The following is a 15,127-nucleotide window of genomic DNA, read 5'->3' as shown; positions in this document are numbered from 1 at the left end:
CGCTATGTGCCCTCCTGTTGTCCGTGATCTAACTGGAGACAAAGACCATGGCCATCGGTGAACCACTAATTGTGGCCAGGACTGCCTGGGTCATGCATTCCCCACCTTGGAGTCATAGGGAAGGTAAGACCATCCGAATCACATACACCGAGAAGGGAAGTGATAGTTCTCCAAAGTAAAGTTGAACTATCATTTCTGGATAAAAAATGAACATATTAAGGGCAACAGATGCCCAGGTCAGGTGCTTCTTCTGATGTCCATAAAGTGACAAAGTCCTAGGTTTCCCCCTTGACCAATTCCCTCTTACTCTCAATTCTCCTCTCTTCAGGTGCAATTCTGGCACCTCTAGTTGCAAAATGAAATATGTTTTCCTCTCTATAAACATGGTTATTGTATATGCTGGTTAAGCATAGTTAATATGGTACTATTTGTAGTATATATTTCAAATACATTAACTTTAAAGAGCTTTTCATGGGCAGTTTTGAGGATTTAACCATAATTTATAATACAGCATCCATGGCAAAATGTATGCTGTGGAACCGAACACTCAAATCAACAGACAAATTCTTGGAACATGAACTGGGGTTGTATGAATATAACTGAGTAAGAAATTGTGCAGTAGAACGTGGAAGGACTGAAACCATTCAGAGAGAAGAGTCCATAGGAGCTCTGTGAGTCTGGGGAGTAGGTAGAAGGCATCCTGATACTACTAACAATCCATCAGAATCCTGATGGCATCAACATCTGACTTGTGTTCCCCCTGTATTAACCTATGGATGCAAGAGTGACCTGGGTCTCATGTCTCAGAGGGACTGATCTGGGGCAACTAGATGGTGCCCTTTCGCTTTCTCATTACCCCGGTTATGTCCCTCTTGAAAACTACATCCTTGTTTGAAAACAAGAGGAATAATGTATTTTGACTGACTAATTTTTCTATTTGTTTAAAACGTTTTAAATACAAAAATACAAGAAAGTGAAACATGTTTTATATGGAGTATAAGAGTAAAAGTCTCATCAATTCCCTCAACAGAGGTATGCAGTACTTGATATATTCAAGGTCCCTTTTGTAAAATGAATTTCCTAATATGTAAATGATTTACATCTCCCAATTTTATCAAAATTAGACAATTTGGGGAGGAAAATTGTCTATGTACTTCAAGCCCTTTTCTGTTCTAACCTAGTGTTTTGTTACAGTTTCAAAGTGTGTGGTTGTGGATGTTGCAGGTGGGGAGGGGAGGACAGAATTTAAAGATGAGTTTGATAAGCATAGTTTGAAGCTTGGTGGAACTTCCTGATTGATGAACACACTGACTTGCAGGAGGATGACACACTCTGGTTCCCATGGAGAGAAGGCACAGATGCTCTGCATTTGGGACCCTTCCAGACCTCCTCTTGAGTGTCTCTTCATCTAGCCAGTCCAGATTTGTATCCTTTATAGTAAAACTGTAGTTGTAAGTATAGCACTTTCCTGAGTTCTGTTAGTCATTCCAGCAAATGATCAAACCTAAGTGGAGATCTTGGGAACTCCTAGGATTTGAGCCAGCTGGTCAGACTTGTGGTGTCCTGGGGATCCCTGAACTTGTGACTGGCATCGGCACTGAAGGTAGTCTTGTTGGGGACTGGTCCTTAAATCTGTAGAATCTAATGCTAACTACGGTGGTTAGCATCAGAATAGAACCGCAGTACAAAACCATTACTTAACCAAAGGATGTGTAAGTTTAGCCACAACGCAGTGGTGGTGCTGTGCTCAGTCGTATCTGACTTTTTGCGACCCCCATGGACTGTAGCCCTCCAGGCTCCTCTGCCCATGGGATTTCCCAGTCAAGAATATGGAGTGCTACAATGTAGAATGCAAGACAATTCAGAGTAGCCAGGACCAGATCAGAGCAGTTACCTTGGATGAGATCATCAACACCATTCCCTGGTGATTCAGAGGAAAGCTATGTGACCAGAGATGCCTGAGCACCATGATGTCCAGATGTCACACTGAGACAGGGGAGGAGGAAGGAAGACTGCTTGAGAAAATTAAATAGTCTAATAGAGTGTTCAAACTTTGGACTAATTGCAAATGCATTTGCTTTAGATTGCAAGAGACTGAGGTTTTAATAATTTCTTAAAACATTCTTTTTAGTAACAAATTTGTTCCACTGAATCAGCAGGACTAGGGGCTTGAAGGCAATAGGAGATCACCATAGAAATTAAAGAAAGCTACGTTTTCTCCACCTGCCCCAACTCCCTCCCCTGTGAAACATTTGTATTACGGTGCGTAAAATTTGAATCTACTATGAATATATAGCTTATTTGATCTCCTCTCACTCTTATCCTGGAGTTTCCCTTTTGATTCAGAAGTATCTTGCCATACTGACAAACTCACATTTTCCTTTCCAGTTGTCGACTTACATATCAAGTGGGTTGGAACAGAAGCAGTTAGTTTCCATAAAGCAGATGGACTGTATTCCGGTGAGTCATGAGTTTCCATGGATGTTGGTCTGGGCTATGTTTTGGGCCTCTGGTGCAGTGCTTGGTTATTGAGGGATTGTCTGTAGCTTTCAAGATTCATTGAATCACTTACTGCTTATATTAAATGCTGGGAAGGAAATGATGGATCAAACATTGGTTGAGGTTTTTTAACAGTTTGTTTTTTCTGGTGGAGTTTTGAGTCTAGTAGGAAAACAGATAGGCAAATAAGTAATTTTGACAGAATTTTTAATTATTTTCTTATCGATATTTTTATTGACATATAGTTGATTTATAATGTTTTCATTTCTACTGTACAGCAAAGTGATTCAGTTATATATATGGGCTTCCCTGGTAATTCAGTGCTAAAGAATCCATCTGCCAATGCAGGAGATGTGGGTTCGATTCCTGAGTCGGGAAGATCCTCTGGAGGAGAGCATGGCAACCCACTCCAGTATCCTTGCCTAGAGGATCCCATGGATAGAGGAACCTGGCAGCCTATAGTCCGTGGGGTTGCAAAGAGTCAGACACGACTGAAGTGACTGAGCATGCATGCAATGCATGACATATATATATATATATATGTATATATATATATATATATATCCTTTTAAAAATATTCTTTTCCATTACAGTTTATCACAGGATACTGAATATAGTTCTCTGTGCTATACAATAGGACTTTGTTACTTATCCATTCTATATAAAAAAACTTATATCTGCTAAATCCCAACCTCCCGCTCCATCCTTCCTCCAACCCCCTACCCTTTGACAACTACCAGTCTGTCTGCTCTGTCTGTGATTCTGTTTCTGTCTCATAGATAGGTTCCTTTGCATTATATTTTAGATCCATATATAATTAATATCGTATGGTATTTGTCTTTCTCTTTCTGACTTACTTGAGCTGGTATAATAATCTCTTAGTATAATAATCTCTAGTTGCACTGACAGAATTTTTAAATTTCTATAATAAGATAGTAAGAAAGAGGTCTCGGAGTCAGTCATCCTGTGCTCTCTAGGGCCTCTTCTGTGTCTGCATAGGTCCTGAAAATGCCTGATGCTGGTACAAGTGTAGATGAGGAGAGAACAGACTGAAATGTCTGCAGACGCAATCAAAAGAAATAAATGACCCAGGCTGGTGTTGATTGGAGCAAATTGGGCAAATGATCCCAGTCCTGCCAGATTTTTCAATTTTTTCAACAGAAACTAGAAATCTGTTATTTAAAAAAAAAGTAAATAGTGCCAAAATTTAAATGTTGACAAAAATCCCCCCATAAACATACAGATACAAAATCACTATGCAGAAAAATTATACCTACCAGCTGGCCGTATTTGGACAACAGATCACTGTGTGCAACTGCTGGTATAAATGGGGTAGTTCAGTGCAAACCCACAAGAGGAACAAGGAGAAAATCTCACTGTTTTTAAAGTCTATTTCTAAGAATTACTGAACATGACTTTTCTTTTTTTTTATTTTCTAGCTTAAAATACTGTCGTTTGGTAATAATTGTTGGTTAATAGTCCCTCGGGCTTCCCTTGTGGCTCACATGGTAAAGAATCTGCCTGCCAGCAGAGGTGATGCAAGAGTCGTGGGTTCAATCCCTGGGTCAGCAAGATCCCTTGGATAAGGAAATGGCAACCCACTCCAGTATTCTTGACTAGAGAATTCCATGGAAAGAGGAACCTGGCAGACTACAGTCCATGGGGTCACAAAGGGTCAGATACAACTGAGCAACTAGCATGCGCACGCACGCGCACACACACACACACACATTCCCTCAGCAAGAACCTCACTTGCCCCTCCTCATGCTTTTCTCAGACTTCTCTCTCTGTGGACTCTTTCCGTTCTTCCTTCTCCCTGATTAAACCATCTTCCTTCTCTCCCTCATCTTTGCAACACTCAACGTAATTTATCCTCTGTAAACATTTCTTAAATTGGATGGGAATCCAAAATTTTGTACAAAATTCACATCTCCCCACTATTTTCTCTGTATCTTTCCTTTTAATTAAACCAGAGGGATTGCATCCTAAAGAAATTTGAGGTTCTCTGTCCTAATTCGTTCTCTCTGCAGTTTCTTTCCATACCTATGTGTGTCTACTTAAAAAAAATTCAGTCATGTGTATCTTGTCAGTAAACTTGCTGGCAAGTTCCTTCTTTCTTCTTTTCTGTTTTAATTAGTTTTTTTTGCCTTTTAAACCATAGGTTTATTTGTCAGTGACAGATGGGATTATTGGCTTTATTATCACTAAATTGTTTGGTTGAAACTCATCTTTTTATTATGTGCATAATGAGATAATGTACCTAGAACTCTCAGAAATGATTTTGCTGCTCATAAGTGTTGAATATTCTTTTCCTATGTCCACATTAGTGGCTTAGATTTACCAATTTTATTTCCATGTGAAGAAGAGAATTCAGAATAGCTGTTAAAAATGGAACCTACTTCACAACTGCTGTGAACACATCTACTGTGCTTTTTTTTACCCTCTTACTTCTTCAGTAGCTTCTGAAAGTTTCCCATGAATTTTACAAGGCAGCTCTGAAAAGGAGGGTAAAATGATGACATCTAAAAGCACAGGGGGTGGTCCAGAGATGTGAAAGCCCAATAGATACATATGAGCCAACTGACCCACCCTGTGCCTGCCAAGGACAGACTTGCTCTTCCCCCTCTGTTTTCCCTGAGCTCATCTGGACTCATCTGAATGGGGCTTCAGGGACCCTTTGTGTGATTTAATAGCTGAAACAAGGAGGATTTGGCCTGCACGCCACAGGGGTGGGCCAACTCCCTGTCTGAAAGGTAGTGCTCCTTACAAAAATGTCTAAAATGTTTCCTTTCACTTAGATTAAGCTGGGACAGATAATTATATGTGAAATTGTCTGTGGCCATGAAAGTTCCATCAAACTGCAGGGTAAAATTAAGTCTGCATATCACAATATTGTCCAGGATAAGGATCTGGTCACACCTAATATTTGACTTATTTTGTACCTGTCAGTTTTTGCTGCTTCGGTTAACCTCTCTAGGAGAGATGTTGGTTTCTCAGAATAGATTGTGCCTTTTTATCAGTAGGGAAATGTTTAGATACAGCAGATGACGGAACTGGGTGTTGGCAGTATCATTGCTTATCATTGATTTCTCTTGTTTCTCCTTCCACAAAAGAAAAAGAATTGCAGTACCAAAAAAAACTGAAATATATGTTTCCCAAAAGAGGCTTAGTAAATTACAAGTAAATATAGTGTGAAGAAGATCTCAACACCCACCACACCATGACACACACACGTCACACATTCACTGGCTGACTTCTGAGATGAAGTAAAAAATATCACTTCCTCCAACAGAAATTTTTTCTCTGTTCTATATTTCTATTGTTCCCCAAATTTCTCCTTTCATAACATTCATGGCACTTTATTTTAAGTACTTCTTTTATTGCCCATTCTCCCCAGTAAACTAAAATTTCTACGGGCAGTCACTAAGTGTGTTTTTTCAGTATGGTATTCTTACCACTCAGGAAAATTGATGCGTGCCTTCAATAATTATGTATTTGAAAAAATATTTATCAAAGGAATAAATAAATATGCTACATTTGCCAATATATCTCAGATTGTTAATGTTAAATTGTTAGCCCATTTGTAGTACTAAGTATAAATGGTATTTGATCTACATTTTTTCATACATACACCCACATGCAAACTTAGGCTTACAGTACTGTAACTCAGCAAATTTAATATAACATCAATTGTATAACACATTATTATCTTCTGTAACACTATGAAAGGACAAAAATCCTGCCAATTATGTGTTTGGAGGCTGATCTGGGTGGATGTCTGTGGCCAGGCCCCTAACCCCTTGTGGCTTGCCGGCAGCACTCTATATAGTTAGTTATAATCCAGTTGAATTTTAGCCTCTAGTGTTAGAGAGCTAGTTTAATAAAGCCTACTCCTTAAAAAAAAAAAGAAAAAAACCAAAAAGGGCCAAACCAAACACTGTATATTTCTAAATGGAAGAGATTGGAACCAAATGTGGGTTCTAGTAAGCAATTTAAAAATGGAAGCCCACATAAACTTGGTTGTATATTTACTACCAATTAAAAGAATATGTGAAATGATTTTTTTACTGCCAAAACTTTTTAAAAAGTTATAGACCATCTTTTTTTTTTTTTACCTCTCAGTGAATATATGCAAGAATAATGCAGTTGCCCTTTCAAATATATTCATTTTCTTATTTCATGATGAAAACACCAGCCTGTGGTCTTTCTAAGACCCCAAATACATATACAAATTAACTGTATATTGTGAGATGGTCGCTTCTGCTTCCTGGTCCTCCCCCCCTAAAAATGTGAAGTGGCACTAACTAATTTCTTCTAATTATTTTCACAGAACTCTGATAGCAGGGGTTCCCTGGTAGCTCAGCTGGTAAAGAATTCGCCTGCAATGCAGGAGACCCCAGTTCGATTCCTGGGTCAGGAGATTCCCTGCAGAAGGGATAGGCTACTATCTGACTCTTTGAGACCCCATGAACTGCAGCACGCCAGGCCTCCCTGTCCATCACCAACTCCCAGAGTTTACACAAACTCATGCCCATTGAGTCATTGATGCCATCCAACCATCTCATCCTCTGTCATCCCCTTCTCCTCCCGTCTGCAATCTTTCCCAGCATAAGGGTCTTTTCAAACGAGTCAGCTCTTTGCATCAGGTGGCCAAAGTATTGGAGTTTCAGCTTCAACATCACTCCTTCCAATGAATATTCAGGACTGATTTCCTTTAGGATGGACTGTTTGGATCTCCTTGCAGTCCAAGGGACTCTCAAGAGTCTTCTCCAACACCACAGTTGAACAGCATCAATTCTTCGGTGCTCAGCTTTCTTTATAGCCCAACTCTCACATCCATACATGATTACTGGAGAAACCATAGCCTTGACTAGATGGACCTTTGCTGGCAAAGTAATGTCTCTGCTTTTTAATATGCTGTCTAGGTTGGTCATAACCTCCCTTCCAAGGAGTAAGCATCTTTTAATTTCATGGCTGCAGTCACCATCTGCAGTGATTTTGGAGCCCCCCAAAATGAAGTCAGCCACTGTTTCCACTGTTACCCATCTATTTTCCATGAAGTGATGGGACCAGATGCCATGATCTTAGTTTTCTGAATGTTGTGCTTTAAGCCAACTTTTTCACTCTCCTCTTTCACTTTCATCAAGAGGCTCTTTAGTTCTTCTTCACTTTCTGCCATAAGGGTGGTATCATCTGCATATCTGAGGTTATTGACAATGGCAATCTTGATTTCAGCTTGTGCTTCCTCCAGCCCAGCATTTCTCATGATGTACTCTGCATATAAGTTAAATAAGCAGGGTGACAATATACAGCCTTGACGGACTCCTTTTCCTATTTGGTACCAGTCTGTTGTTCCATGTCCAGTTCTAACTGTTGCTTCCTGACCTGCATACAGGTTTTTCAAGAGGCAGGTCAGATGGTCTGGTATTCTCAACTCTTTCAGAATTTTCCACAGTTTATTGTGATCCACACAGTCAAAGGCTTTGGCATAGTCAATAAAACAGAAATAGATGTTTTTCTGAAACTCTCGTGCTTTTTCGATGATCCAGTGGATATTGGCAATTTGATCTCTGGTTCCTCTGCCTTTTCTAAAACCAACTTGAACATCTGGAAGTTCACGGTTCACGTATTGCTGAAGCCTGGCTTGGAGAATTTTGAGCATTACTTTACTAGCGTGTGAGATGAGTGCAATTGTGCAGTAGTTTGAGCATTCTTTGCATTGCCTTTCTTTGGGATTGAAATGAAAACTGACCTTTTCCAGTCCTGTGGCCACTGCTGAGCTTTCCAAATTAGCTGGCATGTTGAGTGCAGCACTTTCACAGCATCATCTTTTAGAATTTGAAATAGCTCAACTGGAATTCCATCACCTCCACTAGCTTTGTTTGTAATGATGCTTCCTAAGGCCCACTTGACTTCACATTCCAGGATGTCTGGCTCTAGGTGAGTGATCACACTATCATGAATATCATGGTCCTGAAGATCTTTTTTGTATAGTTCTTCTGTGTATTCTTGCCACCTCTTCTTAATATCTTCTGCTTCTGACCTAACAGAGGCAGAAGATATTAGCCCATCAAGCACACACTGATAGCGGAAAATCTGATTTGGGAGGAGAAAAAATAGTTTAAAGTAGATATATTTTGTTTTTAATTAGGTCACATGACTAAAGTTCAGCATGAGTTAATTGATGAGTAGTGAGAATGTATGGAGTGGCCATTGACAAGTTTAATGGCCATTGACAAGTTTGTGGCAGGAGACACAGAGAATTGAAAGAGGAAAGGAAGAGAGAGAAAAAAGAGAGAGAGGAAAGAGGAAAAAGAAAGAGAAGGAGAAAAAAAGAGAAACTAAAGATCATTAAGCCTGATCTTTTATTTTTCCTACACAGAGTTATCTCCAACTGTAGCTATCATGTAACATAAGAAAAGTCCATGTGTTGACTAGAATTTGAGTATTGTCCAAGAACGTATCCATATGAAATCCATGTTTTGGTACTGTAGCTGAATTCTTTCTGTTTTTATCACTTATTGTAAAGCCTCTTATTGATCTATCATATCATTTGCTATGGTAACTCATTTTAAATAAAGTCTTTCCTTTATTTGAACCTTACGTTTTCCTCCCAATTTGTGGGTAACTTCAAATCTCTATTTGGATGCCTGTAAGATATCTCAAACTCATCACAGTCCTGATTTCTCCTCTCCTCTTCATCAACCTTCCTGCCATCTTACCCATCTGTAAGTATGGTCATGCCATACTTAGATGAGAAACCCAAGAATCATCGTCGCCTCATGCTAACCTCATGTGCAATCCAAGAACAGAACTTGATAGCTCTGTCTTCAAAATATATCAGAGCCTGCCCATTTCTCACCACCTCCACTGATGCCATTATGTCCAACCTACCATAATCTTTCACCTGGGTCACTTCTGTGGCCCCCAAAAGTTCCCCAGTTTCACTCTTGCTCCATCCCTACAACCTGTTCCCAAAATTCATGTCAGGACCAGTGATGGCTCTCATCTCACTGATTTTGAACTACAAGCCACTCCCTGTCCGACCCCACCATCAATCTGACCCCCATTACCTCTTAAATCTCTTCTACTATTTCCTCATTCACTCACATTGTTCTTAGTTCACTGGCTTCCTTGCTGCTTCTTGGAGAAGCCAAGTGAACTCTGACCTCAAGGTCATTGTTCTTGCTCTCTGCTTAGAATAGCTTGCACTCAAATATCCACAGAGCTCTTTGCTACACCTCTCCAGGTATCAATAAGGTCTTCTCTTCCAATGACTCCCTTTAATTTTTGCAGTAATATATAGTGTCCTCTATCATTCATGCTATAGTACATAACTGACTTATTTTGTTTGTGACTATTTCCCCCAACTGGAATATAAATTCACAGAAGCAACGATCTTGTCTGTTTCCTTCACATAGAACAATACTGGGCTCACAGTAGGCATTCAGTAAAACTCTGTGCTATTCTTGTGGCCTCCTCAGTGCTTAGTGTAGAACTGGACACAGAGAGCTTAGAGTGATGGGATAAGGATGAGGGCAGTGTCACAGGAGTAAATGTGCAATGTTTTACAGAAAGGTTGACACATGAGCCATGTAGACATTTGTTAGGAGGAAAAACAATGAATGCACTCCTGTCAGAGAAAGCTATGTCTCGAGAGGCAGAAAAGTATAAAAAGTACTCAGATTTAGAATACACTGCTTATTCACTCATTCAGGCACCTACTATGTTTCCATCACTATGCTGGGCTCTATGGAAAAGGGATAAAGAAGAACAACAACGTCTTTATCCTTAGTAGACATTTTAAATTTATTTATTTATTTATTTTTGGCCGTGCTGAGTCTTCATTACTGTGTGGGGTTTTTTCTAGTTGTGGTGTGTGGACTTCTCTTGTTACAGAGAATGGGCTCTAGGGTGTGCGGGCTTCAGCAGCTGCCCTTGGCTGAAGACAGCCTGGTACTCCAAGGTTGTGCTATCTTCCTAAGAGTAGCCACTGAAATACAAAGGCTCAACCCCTTTTGGTTCAATAAAGGCCACTCTGCACCATCATCCTGGCTGTTGCTCAACTGAGGCTTCTGTTGTGGTTTCCTTGCAGCCCAGTTTCTCTCTGTCCAATCTTCCTTCCTTCACATCCTTCACGGGAGCTGATCCTGAGAGTACTACCCAAATACTTCTGTACATCATCCTCCATCTCAGGGTTTACTTCCTGGGGAAACTCACCTGCCCCACCATAGTTTGTGTTTTCAGTCCAAACGAAATCCATGTAAAGCTTTTATGCAGGAAGATAATGAGGTCTGATGGATGGTTTAGGAAGAGCCCTCTGGCTCCTGATTTGAAGAGTGGATCTTAAATAGGCAAGAACAGAGGCCCTTCTACAACTCTCAAAAATAGTGGTGTTTTCACGGAAGAAGTATCTATTCTTATTTGAGTAGATTTGCAGGAGATTGAGGGTTAAGATGGATACGTTGACTGGAAGGACATGCAGACGCAGCCCTCATGCTGGAGGACACACTGTTCGAAGGGCAGGATCTACAATTTTTACTGATCAGTTGGGACAGGACTGCAGATGTCTGGATGCTGTTGTTGTTGTCGTCACTTAGTCGCTCAGTCATGTCCAACTCTTTTGTGACCCGTGGACTGTAGCCTGCCAGGCTCCTCTGTCCATGGAACTTTCCAGGCAAGAATACTGGAGTGGGTTTCCATTTCCTACTCCAGGGGATCTTCTCTATCCAGGGATCAAACCCAGGTCTCCTGCATTGCACGAAGGTTCTTTACTGCTGAGCCACCAGGGAAGACCATCTGGATGCTGGAAAATATGCAAATGTTGGACCACTAGGTTTTAGCATTATTGCCCCATTGGGACTAAAGGAGAAAGCATAACAGTGATTGAGAAAAGTGGATATTTGCACTACTAATCGTACAGGAAAGCAGGCAGTTCCTGGGGAAGGAAATTGAATCCTCAACAGCAGATCTTGGACAGAACAATCCAGACTTCCTTTGTCTGAGCCTCAAGGCAAGTTAGCAATGGAGAGGGTGACAGCCAGCCTGAAACAGGCCTTGTCCCCCTTCCCTCCATCCTCTGATCTCCTGCTAGGGGCTTTTCGTTAGCCAAAGTGAACCAGCAGCCAGAAAGCCCTGGAGCCCTGTGGTTGAGGTCTGTAGAGTTCAGCATCTCGGGAAGAGAACAGGGTGGAGAGATGAATGGTAGATATCTGGCATGCAGATGAAAGTTCCTGTGTTGAAATTCATACTTCTCTAACTTTGATATGCAAATGGACTGCAGGAGGAGCTTGTTAAAATGCAGATTGTGTTTTAAGAGGGCAGAGGTTGGACCTGAGATCCAGAATTGCTGGCACGTTCCCAGGTGATGCTGTGACTTCTGGTGCATGGATTGCTTATAGACCAACAAGGTTACAATTCCCTTCCCTAAACTTAGTCTTGTCAGAAGTCACAGCTTTGATCTCACCTGTGCAAAGGAAACAGCCTTGAACACTTGACAAGCAGGGGACTGGAAGGAAGCACGTTCCTTTCTTCCCGTCCCTCCCCAACCCATCCCTGAGGGCTCAATGAACCAGCATTCACCAGGGGGCAGGGCACCCGGAAGGAGGAAAGATAACTGGCAGTTGGGCTAAGGGGCCTATGGACAGAGAGGAGATTGATGACCTGAGCCTGAGGAGGCAGAGATCAACTGATTTAGGAAAGCACATAAAATACCAACACCTTTGAGGGTTCCCTGGAAAGGGAGGCTTGAAGTCATTATAAATAATAGAAAAGTGACCTAATTTATATTTTCAGGCTGGGGAAACCCAGACTTAATGGGGAGTGAATAAAGTTTGATAGTTCAGGCTTGAAATCTATTGCAGAACCCTCTTGAACTTTGCTTTGTATTTGCTCCATTAACAGCTGCCTTTTCCAGTGTTTTGCATTTACTCCATGATTATTGAGAACTGCTCATCCTAAATGGGACAGGGCCTCTCCTGTTGAGGTCTATGATCCTCTGCAATAACGAAGCACACAAACATGTCTTTGACCACATGTAGGCTGCCTCAGCTTTTAGCCACATTGCAGTTCTGGAAATGTCATTGAAAGGAGAATGGCAAGAAATGAAGCATTTTTTTTCTTTTCCCACCACGGTGTGGCCACCACTTACCTTCTTTTTCCACCCAATGTTCCTGAATCAGTAAGGCACAATGTTGACAAGTTCACTTTGAAATCAATGAATCAGCAGGAAGACTGTTGAGTGAGTGCATCAATGAAGTGAAAAGTGAAATATAGGGGTTTGTCAGCTCCATCAGGCCAGAAAATGGATGAAACGTTAGAGAGGACAGGAGTGACGACTGCCTGCGCATTTTTCTTTCTCTCGTCATTAAGAGTTGAGCGTAGGGGAAATATATATACCTATGGCTGATCCATGGTAGAAACCAACACAATATTGCAATTATCCTTCAATTAAAAATAAATAAAATTTTAAAAATCCTTAAGGTAAATAACCACATACACAAAAAGAGTTGAGAGTAATTTGATTAAATTCCTTCTCCAAGAGTTACATAAAAAAGTGAATCTTTCCAACCTTTCTTTGGAAACAATGATTTTAATCAAAGCATTCTGAATAAATGTCTGTAGGCCATCAGCCCCTGGATGATATCGAGGGCAAGGACATGAGAGAAGATGGCAGTTAACTGGTTTATAGACAGGGAATTCTGTGTTGAAGATATAAGCACTAATGCAAATACTACTGTGCAAGAGTGTTCAGTCATGTTCGACTCTTTGTGACCACATGGGCTATAGCTCACCATGCTCCTCTGTTCATGGAATTTCCCAGGCAAGAATACTGGAGTAGATTGCCATCTCCTACTCCAAGGGATCTTCCTGACCCAGGGATCAAACCTGCATCTCTTGCATCTGCTGTATTGGCAGGTGGATTCTCTACCACTGTATCACCCGGGAAGCCCTGCAAATACTACTACAAGACTCAGTGATTCTACAGCACTTGTTATGTGCCAGTCAAGCAGTGCTCCAAGGACTTTACATGAAGAAGCCTGAGGCCAAGGCCACAGACATCTTTTGCTATGAACTGAATGTTTGTATCCTCCCAGATTCATATGCTGAAATCCTAACATGATGGTATTAGGAGGTAGGGCCTTTGGGAGGGTATTAGGTCATGAGGGCGGAGCCCTCATGAATAGGATTAGCGCCCTTCTAAGAGACATTACAGAGTTTGCTTCCTCTCTCTGCTCTCTGCAAGAAGACAGCCATCTACAAATGAGGAAGCAAGTCCTCACCAGAACCCACCCATACTGGCACCCTGGTAGTAGACTCCAAAACCACAAGAAATAAATATTTGTGTTTAAGCCACTCAGTCTATGATATTTTGTTGTAGCATTCAAAATTGACTAAGACATGTCCTGATACAGCTTTGAAGGTGGGAGTAGGGATAAAATTAGTGTGTGTGTGTGTGTGTGTGTGTGTGTGTGTGTGTGTGTGTGTACTCCATCGTGTCTGACTCACTCTTTGTGATCCCATGGACTATCACCTGCCAGTCTCCTCTGTTCAGGGAATTTTACAGGCAAGAATACCGAAGTGGGTTGCCATTTCCGACTCCAGGAAATCTTCCTGACCCAGGGATTGAATCTACATCTCCTGCATTGGCAGGTGGATTCTTGACCACTGTGCCACCTGGGAAGCCCCAACTGCTATATAAACCAATCTAATCAGGTGATGTTTACTGGGACCAGACAATAGATCTGCTTCAGAATGCATGACCAGTTCTCTCCTATCCCCTATTGTTAGGCCAGTCTATCCATGCCCTTCTTTCTGAATCATGCTCTAAGCCCATCAGAAGCAGGTACCCCATAGGAGCTTTGTCTTTGATCCTGGGACACCTAGTCATGTCCTGTCACAGGGGTAACTGAGGAGAGGAATGGGAGAGGGTACTAGAGAGAGGATAGGAGTGGGTTAGTTAATCAATAATCTATCATAAATTTTAACCAAGAATCTCCAGCTGTGCTTGGTTCCTTTAAGCTGAGGAGATATGGGAAAGGTGAATATGCACTGGATTTCCATTTAGCTTATTTTAGAAAATACTGGGACTTCCTCTGTGGTCCAGTGGATAAGGCTTCTTATTCCCAAAGCAGGGGGCCAGATTCAACCCCTGGTTGGGGAACTAAGATCCCACATGCCACAACTAAGTCAGTATATCTCCACTACTGAGCCTGCGTGCCCTCGAGTCCTCACGTGATAACTAGAGAAGCCCAAGAGCTGTAACTGAAGACTGAGTGCAACAGTGAAGACCCAGTGCTATCAAAATAAATAATTTTTCAAAAAAAGAAAGAAAAAGAGTAAATACTGAGCAATAGGGAAAGCCCATTTCAGTGACCTATGGGAGATCTTTCTGCCTGGAAGCCTAGTCCAACAGGTAGGAAACAGTGTTTAGGGGCTGGTAAGTAGGATGCAGGAGACCCTGGTTTCGACCCCTAGGTCAGGAAGATCCCCTGGAGAAGGAAATGGAAACCCACTTCAGTATTCTTGCCTTGAGAATCCCATGGACAGGGGAGCCTGGTGGGCTACAGTCTATGGGATCACAAGGAGTTGGACACGACTAAGTGACTAACACACAAGTAGGATTTGG

Source organism: Giraffa tippelskirchi, chromosome 3 (genome assembly GCF_054371585.1).
Source record: "Giraffa tippelskirchi isolate mGirTip1 chromosome 3, T2T-mGirTip1v1.2.pri, whole genome shotgun sequence".
Classification (NCBI taxonomy): Eukaryota; Metazoa; Chordata; class Mammalia; order Artiodactyla; family Giraffidae; genus Giraffa; species Giraffa tippelskirchi.
This window is presented reverse-complemented; position numbering follows the sequence as displayed.